Raw genomic sequence first — 12,497 nt, 5'->3', positions numbered from 1 at the left:
TTATTTTTCGAAGAGGGAAATTTAAACATTCTTGAAAATGCCAAGCGTTGAATCATTTACCTTCTAGGACTGAGGATTATGTTTTCATTTTTTCGAATGAGGGTTTTACTAGTAGTACACCCAATATTTACCCCACCATTGGATCTTCAGTCTATTGATGGTGCCAAGGTATGTTCCATTTGTAACTTCAATGCATTTTCACACCACATTTAGCCTTCGACATAGAGAGTACACACATCATGTTTCTGATTCAAAATCCATTATTTGTTTTTGCAGCCACACTTGTATGTTTAGTTTTTAATATGTGTGTTCCATTCTATTACTGTTTGCACGAATGGCATTGGCATTTTATGAGTTGAGGAGGGCATTTATCATTGTAAAGGAGGAGTAGAAAACCCGAGTAAGAGGCTTAGATGCTTAAAAGGCCAACATTGCAGCCGCCAGGACTGTTGCAAGAATCCTGCAGTTCCTCAGTCAACCCAATGGAATTTACTAGATTCTTTACAGAAAAAAGGGGATTGATATTCTAGTGACAAAAAGGGATTGATTTGCTGATATTCTGGGCTGATATACTATGGGAATATATTTTTGGAGCTATTTATTAAGGTGGACTGATGCACTAAAGATTACACTACTAAACAAAAATCAGTTCCCCGTGGCACTAGATTCATCAAATGCCTGCTGAAGGACGTCGCGATTTTTTATTATTTGTTGTGATAGAAGATTGTTGTATGCGTGATAGTCATTTCTGAGTGTATCTGAATGTTTGGAAGTAGCATACATAAGTTCTTCTAGCTGCTAGAAATCACATTGTATTATTGTTATAAACTTGAAGTGAGATGGACACCTACAACCATATGTTATTCTCTGTTCAATGGTATTTTGCATCCCATTCATATTCTAAAAGTGGTATGTACAACCCTGCGTATTAATGCAAATTAATATCAACTCAGTTGAAGTTTATTTATCATGTGAGTTTGGTAATGTCCAAGTTTTTTTGAAGTTTTATTTGGGTAATATGTGATCATATGCAAGTTCATTTGGAATATTTTTTAAAGAAAGTCACCTGCAACACTTCGCATGCAAACCGTTTATCAAAACAACATAGTGAAAAAAATTATATAACTCAATTTTTTTATGACTTTTCCAAGATATTCCAGGTAGGGTATCTTATAGTAGGCCACATCATTGTGTTTGGTCATGCAATTAGGGAATTAAAGAAGCACCAACACAACCAACCCCCTCTACCCACATAGCACAATAACAAGTTTCCCACACTTGCGCTAACCAATAATGAAAGACCACTAGAAGCCAACAATGAAGGTTGGGAACCTATAGTGACTCCTCTTGAAATTGTTACCAATGGTTGGGGCCCAACCCCAAAAGATCATAGTGATATCTCATCCCCTTTTCCCAACACCCCCCTCTAGCCATGATACTAGACTTCCCCTTAGTACCTTTTGATGATATTTAACTTATATTTCTTCCAGCCTATGAGCCATTTGTTAATGCTTTTTACTATGTCATTTTGTGGACTTCTGTTACTGCTATCATATGCCTAGTGGGGGCATTTGGTCTAGAGGATCTCTTTTGTTTGTAACGAGCTCCAGCTTGGTCTTAAGCTAGTAGTGGTTGTGGTGGCTTCATTTGTAGCCTTCATTTTTTTGTGTTAAATGTCAAATCGACACTCAATGTTTATAGTCACAAATAAAGGAAGCATTTTATCATAAAATAAAAACTAAAAACCTAAAAATAACAAACAAATAGGCTCTGTGTAATATCTCTGAGGAAAAATATTGATTTATAGGGAATAAATTTCAATAATTTAAACATATAGTGATATGATTTCTTACTCAGAAATTACTCAGACAATTTTTTGAAAATGCGATCACGGACCAGAGAAAAATTATTATTGTGATAACACTATTATAATTGCAAGGAATTGTCTATAAAAATTACCAAAAGGGACCCACTCATAAGAAATGCCTTGCGGAATCAGACCAAATATTATAATGAGCACGACTAAAAAAAAGTGGGAAAAATACGTACATGTCCAATGGTCTTCGAAAAGTACAGTCTGAGTAGTGCAATGGAAATTCACTTTCATGTATAACTTTCTCCCATGAAATCTCAAAACTATCTCAAAACTTGAAGCTTTTCTTATTTTTCTCTAACTCCCTAATCACTTTTCCCTTTTTGAATTAAGACCAATGTTATAAAACCATAAATAAATATATCAAGTCCTCCTCTGTAAGGCATATTTGATGACCACCATCTCCATCCTCTCTAAATGTTGATGTGAGCATTTCTTGCTTCCATTACTTGAGTGCTAAAATACGATCTTCCTAAGTATATTTAACTGTAAATCGGGAAACCATTATTGGACACATTTGTAAAATTCGATGTTATCTATCAATAGGTTGGTATTTAGTTGTTGGATTCCACCAAAGATCAAGCAGAAGAATATAACATGCAACAACCATGTTGAGACCAAGACTTGCAACTTTCAGGGACATTGTCATAATAGTTACCTTAGGGAGTGTCTTGAAATCATTCATAGATTTATCTCGTGCTATTACAGACATGTTCCATTCAACCTTCTATGTTGTATGCATGATTTTTTTATTAAAACATTAAGAAAATATGACATACACATCCACCATGAGAAAACTATGGCTTTCTCTGATGTCTCTATAATTTGTTGCTTTAAACATGGCTTTGCATGTTGATTACTATTACCACTATCATATGTTTCAATGGAATCTTTAATGATATTATTGATGTAAATGTTTCTAGAGGCACTTGTACATAACTTCGGGAGGGGTTAGAGAATTTCTATTGCAACATTGTTTTATGAATAAGGAAAGTCTGGACTATCAAATTTAAAATCTAGTTCACTGACTCCTTCTAAACTTGCAGAGATCTCATCATTGATAGCATCGTTAGAGGTACAATGCTTTAAGGCAGTTAGAAAAAGCATGAAAACTTTCTCCTGCTGCCTCTCATAGCCTTGAGCACGAAAAATGCTATTCTATGATTAAGGTAATCTAATATGCACTTATCGAAAAATATATGACCAAATCTGGTGGAAATGACTTCTTCAGGGGCATCATTACAGAGGCCACAAAGAGCCAATGGACCTTCCAAAAAATTTATCAAATCAATTTGTTTTTCCTTGGGCATCTTCCTTACTGCTTTTGCAAAAGACCTCCAAGTAGAAATGCATAAGTAACTTTTAACAATATAAGGATTATCACACGCCTGACGAAGACATAACAACATCAATAATATATTAACATAGTTATTTTTCATATTTCTTGCAACAACATAGAACTTGAATTGAGCTTGTAAATGAGCTTCAAGAAATTTCTAAAAGTCATGTTCTTCCAAAGAGAATTCAACCCTCTACAAGGTAACTATTTTAGGGGGTCATGTAATAATAGGTTCCCCATCAATGGTGGTATCTTCTGTACACCAGATAATTACTGTCTCCATGACAACATGGAGCTTCTAGTATCCTGAAATTTGATCTCTGGAAATCAAAAAACTTTATTTTGGAATTGAAAGACTTAAAAACAACATATGGATCATATTTAAGAACCTATTGTCTCTTTCAGAGACAGCCTCAAATTGCTTACAAGACTAGTGCTTGGTAACATCTAGATTTTATGTGTTTGATATGATTTTAAGGAAATCGGAGACATCATATACATTTTCTACACATACGTAAGTACATATATACAATAAACATCATGAGTTGGTTCATTCATCAATGGACAAAGCCATGTATTTCTGGTATCTTTTGCATATACAACTCATAGAAATATTGGTATAAATTAGTGGAGGCCTAGTAGTTCGAGGACCTACAATTTAATCAGCTTCTGGTAGAGCGATGAAATAAGAGAAGAAGATAGAATAACTCATCATATAGAACTTGAAAGTTCAAGAACTCTACACTTATCTAATTTAGAAAAACATAATGCATGAAAGAGGATTGGGTGATATGATTCATGTAGTGCTATTTTAAAGATATAATCCCAAAGATACATACAGGAAGGTGCATTAACAAGTCAATACAAATGAATCTGTCAGAGCATATGAAATATTTATAACAACTACAATTACATGAAATCAGAGAAGAAATGTGAACATATGGAATTTAACAGAGAGGTATATATTGTAGTACTGAAAGGTTGGAATCACAACTGTTTCATTGATATTCTGAAAGATGTAGATCTAGAAGTCATATAGTTTCAGAAATAACATGTACTTATTCTTTAGAATGCAAAACCTATTCTAAGTGTTTCTTCCTCCCTTTTATAAGGAGATGGAGAACATGAAAATTACAAAATATCTCGGGCTAGAGCTTCCAGGTGCCTACATGACTAGATGTCTCGATGTGTTGGCTCTGTGACCTCCAATTATTACAACATAAAGATTCTTTTCTTGGAAATAAAATAAAATAAAAATATCAATAAAAAACAACAAAACAAAATTAAAAAGTGAAATGAAATGATGGTCCTGTGGAAAATATCTCCACGCCACTCTCCTTTCTGGCCTCTGGTTCAACTGAGTTTCTTCTACATTATGCCTCATGCTCTCTCGGCTAGCTCCCTGTCACTTTTGGTCTTAACAGTTTTGTTTCTTCTCTTTCAGGAAGCGAGAGTGATTACCCATGATGGTAAAATATATTTTGCACCACTCATGAATTAAATTGGCTGACTCGTCCACCCTTCCAGAGTCCTTGTAAAACACTATCGAAGCCCTATAATTGTTTTAAAACAATCATAGTGTAATATAGAGAATTTTCCAGGACTGGCACTTAACACTGAAAACCATTACAAAACGTGAATTCTGATCCCCTTTAGGCCCCATGTACTTTAGAACCTTTCTACATTTCTACTCATATGACCGAGGACTGTGACCTAAGGCTCAACCTTTATATCAAAGCTTCTTAGTTGGCATTTTGAAATCAGGGATTTAACTTGGATTAAGGTGATATCGGGTTTTTCCAATTTCCAATCACCGACCACCTTCACTACTTAGCCCTTGGTTCCTTGCTCTCCCATGACCATTGGCTTGCCCTGTTATCAGAGCCCCCCAATCAGAGGTTCACAATCATATATTTTAAATTTATCACCATCTGGAATTTTCATGACATTGTATTTGGTTGTACCCTTTGATATTTATGATCGCTGATATGAGGGATCGCCTATCCTACTTAGCTCTTGGTTCTTGGCTCTTCCTGTCTCCATTAGATAGCCCCCTTATCGAAGCCCTTTTATCCCATGATCAAAATTAGAGGTTTCACTATGGAGTGATGTCTTCTTTCACCAATTAATGATTACCGATTGGTGATGTTAACACTACCACATGTCACTTCCTGAGAGGTGACATGTGTTAGCCAGATATGTCGCCATAGGCCTCTGAAAATGTGAGATCAGAATGCGACATGTCCTCCATAATGCCATGTCATGATGACGCTAGTTTCCCTCCACCTTCATCGGCTCCAATAGTGTTCTGCGATGTGGCCCCCTGAAGAGAGAGAAAAAGCTTGCCAATACTTGGCTTTTCACTAAAATCCTTTGTTAAACTATTTTTGTCCCTCTCGGTGGCTTAGCACCATCAAATTTCACTGACTAGAACCTATTTGAGATTTACATTTTGACAATGCCAATCATCAATTGACGATATGACCTAGACCTGATATGAGATTTGTGATATTGGCAATCACTCCATCGCCATTTTTCACTAAACTTTTTGATATCGATGATCACTCCATCACCATTTTTCTTTAACCTCACTGACTTCTGCTTCTAGAAAAATCTGATTGTGATTTGCTATGAGTCGGGACCTCCAATCTATTAGGACCTTATCCTTGGTCTTTTTCTCTTAGTTTTATTGCTTTCAAATAGCAGCTTCAATCTGCTCTAACTTTTGATCTAGAAATCCATTTATGTACTTCCACATACCATTGGAAAGCTTATTCTGAGAAATATCTAATGGAAAGGGGATGATTTAGGTCTATGACCTTCTATAGCTTGGAAGATGGCTTCAAAATTCACTTCCTTTTTTCACTTTGGAGAATTGAAAACACATTTGGCAGTGAGTGACAACATTGGATTCACCTGGGAACGGGGCATTGGATTGCAATGCATTGAGAACCTACAGCGTCTGAAATTCTCTTTCTATGGAATGAGTCTTTTCAAACAAATGAAAATTTTGTGAAAGTGAAATTTTAAATAGAAAACTAGAAAATGCCATATGATAATTACAATGTACACAATGGTATTTACAATGAGTGCAACATAGGTACCTTTAACATTGGAAATAAAGTTTAAGGAACTGACCATTTACTGGCATCTCCAACAATTCACTTTCTAGATTTTCGAATAGGTATGTGCTATTTCATTTCTTCTCTAAGCTTTTGAAATGGTCGAACCAAAGGGAATCAAATTTTCTATGTTTACCTTTTTCTTCCCATCGGACGTCCCATCACAAAACTAAATCACCCGGTTGAAGAGGTCGATCCTTGGCCTTTTTTTCAAACATAGATTTCATCTTCTATTGGTAATTTTCCAATTTAGCCCCCACTTGTTCCATGTTTTCATGAAGCTCAACTAGTTTGTTTATCCTTCGTATCAAAGCAATTGTCTCCTCCTCAACTTCATGTAGTAACTTTGCCACTGACATTGCTAATTGGATTGGGAAGACTGCAGCCTTACCATACACTAGATCCAAAGGTGACCTTCCAGTGGAATGTTTAGGAGTCACTCGATTAGCCTAGAGTGAAAACTTCAATTGGGTGTCCCAATTCCTCTCATTTTTGGTGATGGTCTTCTTCAACACTCTCACCACAGTTTTGTTTGAGGACTGAAATAAACCATTTCCTTAAGGATAGTAGGTAGTGGAGTGCCTGATGATGATATTGAATTTTTAATAGAAGTTGATGAATTTTTTAGACTTGAAGACTTGAGCATTGTTAGTGATGATTTTGGCAGGGCAAACAAAATGTGATAATATGTTTTCCTCCATAAACCTAATTACCACTGAGTCTGTAGTGTTTATGGCTGGAATGGCCTCTACCCACTTGGTGATATAATCTGTGGGCATTGATATCCACTTATGTTGGCCATTGAAATGTGCTTTTATCTCACCTATGAAGTCTAGTCCCCATTGTCTAAAGGGTTCTTCCTCATGCACTAGGATCAGGGGAAGAGGAGAAAGCTTTTGTCTCTTAGCAAAGACTTGACACTTAATTGACATGACCTGACTTGTAAATGCACATTTCCAAATATTGTAGGCAAATAGAATCTAGCCTTTATGATTTTATGAGTTGTGGTATTCCAACTATAATGACCTCCAAAAACCCCTACATGAAATTCCTGAATCACTTTATGAGTTTCAACTTCTACCAAACATAACAGAAAAACTCGCACTGGGTATTTCTAGTAGAGTTTACCATTGGATATGATATAATTTCGAGCTTGTACTCTCAATGTCCTATATTTAGGTTTACCAGCACTACTGAGAACCTCATGAATAAGAGATAATGGATGATATTATTATACGAGGGTGATCCCTCATATTTAGCACAGATCTTTTGATATGCTGTTTTAATCCCATTCTAATGAATTTTTGTTCTGTCTTCCTCTATTATTAGGTTTATTCCCAAATCTTAGTAGTTTGATTCTGATAAAATCTTGGCCAACCCCTCGCCTTTTCTGAGCTTAGTATGATTTATGTATAACTCATATTCCTGTACCTTTTCTATACACCTACCCATTTTTCCTTCATTGTCTCCTTGGACAAGGATGTCCTTAATTGCTATCACTGGGACAAATGCCGTGATTTATGATTATAGCACATACACTCAAAATGACTTTAAAACTTTGACTAGAGCATAGGCTTGCTTCTCCAAGATGTTATATTTCTTATCAGCATCCCTTAGTACTTGGATGAAGAATGCGATGGGATGTTCATAACCATGTTTATTCTTCTCTGGTAGGACTATGGCAATAGTATGCAGAGAAGCAAAAGAAAAGATATAGAAAGGTGTTGAGTAGTCAGGGCCACTAGTACCGGTTCTTCAGAAAAAAATTCTTTAATTATAGTAAAATAATATCGAGAGGTAGGGATCCATATGACTTGATTTTAATTTTTTAGCATATCTGTAATACCATTCACTATTTCTACATAGTTTGGTATGAACCTCATCAAGAAATTGATTCTCCCGAAAAAGACTTGGACCTCTTTCTTATTTCTGGGTAGAGCAATGTGATTGATAAATTTTACTCACATAGGATCAATTTTCACGCCTTCTTGCTCCACTATGCATCCTCGTAGCTTCCCCTCAGTAAGGAAAACTGAGACTTCTTGGTATTTAAAGATAGCCCATATCTCTTGCATTTCTCAAAGGTGAGTTCTAGTGGAGGATGTGTTTTTCATCGATATTAGAGAATACTATGATATCATCTAGATATACCACTAACTTGTCTTTATCTCCTACAAAATCTATATCCACAGCTCTCTGAAAGGTGGTTTCTACATTAATAAGACCAAAAGGAATGTGAGCATACATGAAAGTTCCCTAAGGGTTGGTGAAATTCGTCGTCTTCTAATCATTATGGTGGATTTCCACTTGGCTATAAACAGAGAACCCATCCATCATGGAAATTCTAACTGATCCAACCACCTTAAGTTATATGTAATCCATGTTGGGTTGTGGGTAATTGTCTTTCGAAGATCCCGTATTAAGGTTACGAAAATTGATGAGCCTCGGTATTGCAACAAGAATGTTACAACTCCCAAGGCTACTGACTTTAATTATCAACCCCAGGTTTGTATAAACTTAAGAGGTATCAACATTATATGTGTAGCATACAATGTGTCCTTCCTTTGTTGTCATGATGTAATGGAGTGCATGTACTAAAGTCAAATCCTAAACTAATTGTAGAAAATGAAATTTCCGAAATGGAACCCTAACCTATTGCAAGAAAGAAATTACAAGGAAAGAGACTGAAATCAAATGCTAAAACACACCATTTTCTAACTAACTTCTAAGAGGCTTTGCTTCAAAAGAATGCTAAGTTAAAATGTATGCAATACTACCTTCCTAATCATGCAGATTCAAACCATCAAACCTTCTACTATTGTGCATGTAAATGAATAAAATAAATATGTTTTTCTTTTTGTCTTTTTTCATGTGAGAGTGTGAAATCTAATCTCTTTTGGTGATGTGGCAAGTGTCTTGGAGACGATGGTGAATGGTTAGAAGGCTTGGGAGACATGTAGGGACCCTTTCCTAGCTTCCTAGAGGCTTTTTCCTCAATTTGGCCTCCAAAAAGGGTTTCCTACAAGATGCTATAAGATTTCCTACACAATATCCTGAAAACCTAGAGGATCCCTGGAAAACCTACATGAGATAGCCGAGAGCAAAAGGATGGATGTTGAAGGTGATGGAAAGCTTAGGGAAGGTGGTTGGTGGATGGAATGAAGTTATGACCCTCATCATTGAGTAATTATATGGGCCTTAATTGACATTAATTCACCTCCTAGCTTAGTCAAACCAACTATTCTCACAACGTGTTGCATACTTTTGATTATATTTTGTTTATGAGATGAGTTGAGTTGGATATTTTTCTTTGTGGTCTAATGTGCATGTAATGTAGGAATAAAGGATAAAAGTAACGAAAATGTAATATTAAAAGATAAAAGCAAGGAAATATGGTAAAGACCTTGGTAAAAACTAAAATGGGATAAGGGACAAGAATTACAAGAGGTAAATCCTCCTCATTTACTACCCCTCCATTCGAGTATCCCTCCATCTACTGAAAGTACAAACAAGCCCCATTCTAGAAGGCAACGAAGTAATTGAAGGTGCAAACAGCCAAATGAGGAGTACTAGAAGGCAGCCAAGCAAGTGAGAGAACAAAACAAGCCAAATCATGTGTACTAGAAGGCAACCAAGCAAGTGAAAGTATGAGTTTATCTTGAGTTGGGAGTCAATCCTCCCTACTAGAAGGCAAACGAGCTAGTGAAAGTGAAGGCACAATTTTATCATTCAATTGGGAGTTATGCCTCCCTAATTTTGAAGGAAGTTGTTGGAGAATTCAGATGTATAAGTAGAGAGGCTTAGGACCTCAGTATTTTTAGTTACTAGGAGTTAGCAAGAATTCAAACTTCTCACTGTGGAACTCTACTTTTTTTTCAAGCTACAAGTCTTGATTTATAGTGAAGATGAGTTTTGTTTTGATCCAGCACTGAGTTAACTCAAAGGGCTGAAGCTCTTAGGTTAGGGCCCAACCCCAACAACCAAAGCTCCTCTTTATTGTATTGTTAAGTAGCATATCTTCATGTTTTCTATTCATCTGCTTAACTAGTTCATTTCCATTATAGCAGTAGCATGGATTCATGGTTTGATTTTTAATTTAATTCAGTAGCTCATTTCCATTACAGAGGTTTATTATTTAACTAGTTATTCATTTAAGTAGTTGCAGTATCATTACAGTAGTGTAGAGTAGATTAGTTTAAATTAGTTCTATTTCAATTTGATTCATTTATGCTTTCATTCAATTAGCAGGTTAGCAAATAAAATACCCACAAGGTTTCCCACATGTGTCTTGGCCTCACCTCCTCCCTCTAGGACCATGACATGAGGAAGAAACACTGCAGTAACCCCAAAAACACAAGGTTTTGGTTTTCACAGGGAGTTTGTTGTTTAATACAGTCATTGGGTTCATTACATTGTTACTATGTTCCTTTCATGATTATCTGCTCCTTCACTTCCTTCGTGTCATTTGATCTCCTTCATATCCCTTTCATTCTCCCTCAGCATGAAATACTTAGGTGGAAGCAGTTAATTCAAGTTTAAATGGTTTTCACCCATTGATTTCCTTACACAACAAAACCTGAACAATCACTTCCCAATTCATTTTCAATGCCAACTTTATTCCCTTTAAATCCCCACCGTCGATCTGCCTTACTTGATTCGATGGCTATTGTGCACCCGCTCACCAACTAGCTTGGTCAAATCTCCATCATTGATCTGCTCAACAGATCCGATGACTATCATGCGATATCGTGTGGATATATGTCTAATCGTTATCCACCCAAGGGCACCCAATAAGATTGGTTTCCCCATGCTACGTGTCACCCAGGGAGGCTAATCGCGTAAAATTTTAGAAAACTGCTTACAACTTTGAGGGCGCACGATAAACAACTTACCGCCCTCTAAACCTGTTCTATCATTTCTGCACATTTTCTTCTCCCGCTTTAATCTCCACCATCGATCTATCTCTTGATTTGACAGTTGTCGCTTCACCCAATCTACAACTAGCTTGGCCAATCTCCACTATTGATTGTCCCCTCCTGATCCAATGGGTGTCACACAATGTCGCGCAGACACTTACACAACCGTTATCCGGCTGAGAGCACATGAGAAAAGTGTTTTTCTGATGCTACCTGTCACTTAGTAAAGCTAATCACGTGAAATCTCAAAATATAGCTTATGGTTTTGATGGCGCGCAAAATACAGCTTACTACCTCCGCAAACCTGCTACCATTTCCACACGTTTCTTTTGCTCGTGATCTAATCTTTGTCGTCCATCCTTTTAATTAACCCTATTCACCCATCTACATATGTACCCTCCTACGATCCAATCTCATCCATTCATTTGCCCTTCACCCAACTGATCCAATGGTTCTTATGCGCCGTCACTCCCTTACGTCCTCTTTTGACCAATTTTGATCTCCGACTGCTCTTCCGCTTAAACATAGACTTAGCTTAGTTTCACTATCTTACCCTTAGTCTAGTTTTGATTCTTTTTACTTATGCAACTTATATGGGAGCATTCGATTAGTGTTTTTTTCACAATTCTGGTTTACATAGCCATTTAGATGGTTAGTTAGGGTCTGGTGTGAGTTAGCATTACAAGTTGTTTTCTTCATTACTGTAGTAGAGTAGCTCTCCCTTAGAATAGATTTGATCTTCTTCCATCAAAATCAGGCTTCTTCTAACCCTATAGAAGTATATGTTGGAACCCTTGGGGTCTCTTGCCAGATGAGCAGTGACAATAGGTAGTACCTTCACTCCTACTTGTGCATATAGCACTGTCACCTCCAAGTTTGTATGAACCCCGGGTTGATAAGTAAAGCTAGTAGCCCTGGGAGTTGTAGCATTCTTGCTGCAATACCTAGGCTCATCACTTTTTGGCACCGTTGCTGGGGAGGTGTCAGAGTAGGATGTGAATTACTGCTCCTTCCATTTCTAGTCTCTAACTTTCTTTTCTTCTATTTCTAGTTTTCATTTTTCTTCCATTAGTTTATTTCTGCAAAAGTAATATAGTTTCTTTCTTTCATTTGTCACTTCTCTGCTTTCCTTTCCATTATGCAATCAACAATTTCAATTCAGGAAGTAGTTTCCTTTTTGTTAGTATTCTTTCATTTAATTAAGCAATTTCATTCTCCAAGTAGTTTTCTTTCTGTCAGAATTCTTT

The sequence above is a fragment of the Pinus tabuliformis genome, chromosome 1_2 (genome assembly GCF_031772625.1).
Source record: "Pinus tabuliformis cultivar Carrire ecotype Pingquan chromosome 1_2, CPIR1, whole genome shotgun sequence".
Classification (NCBI taxonomy): Eukaryota; Viridiplantae; Streptophyta; class Pinopsida; order Pinales; family Pinaceae; genus Pinus; species Pinus tabuliformis.
Note: the sequence above shows the minus strand (reverse complement) of the source record.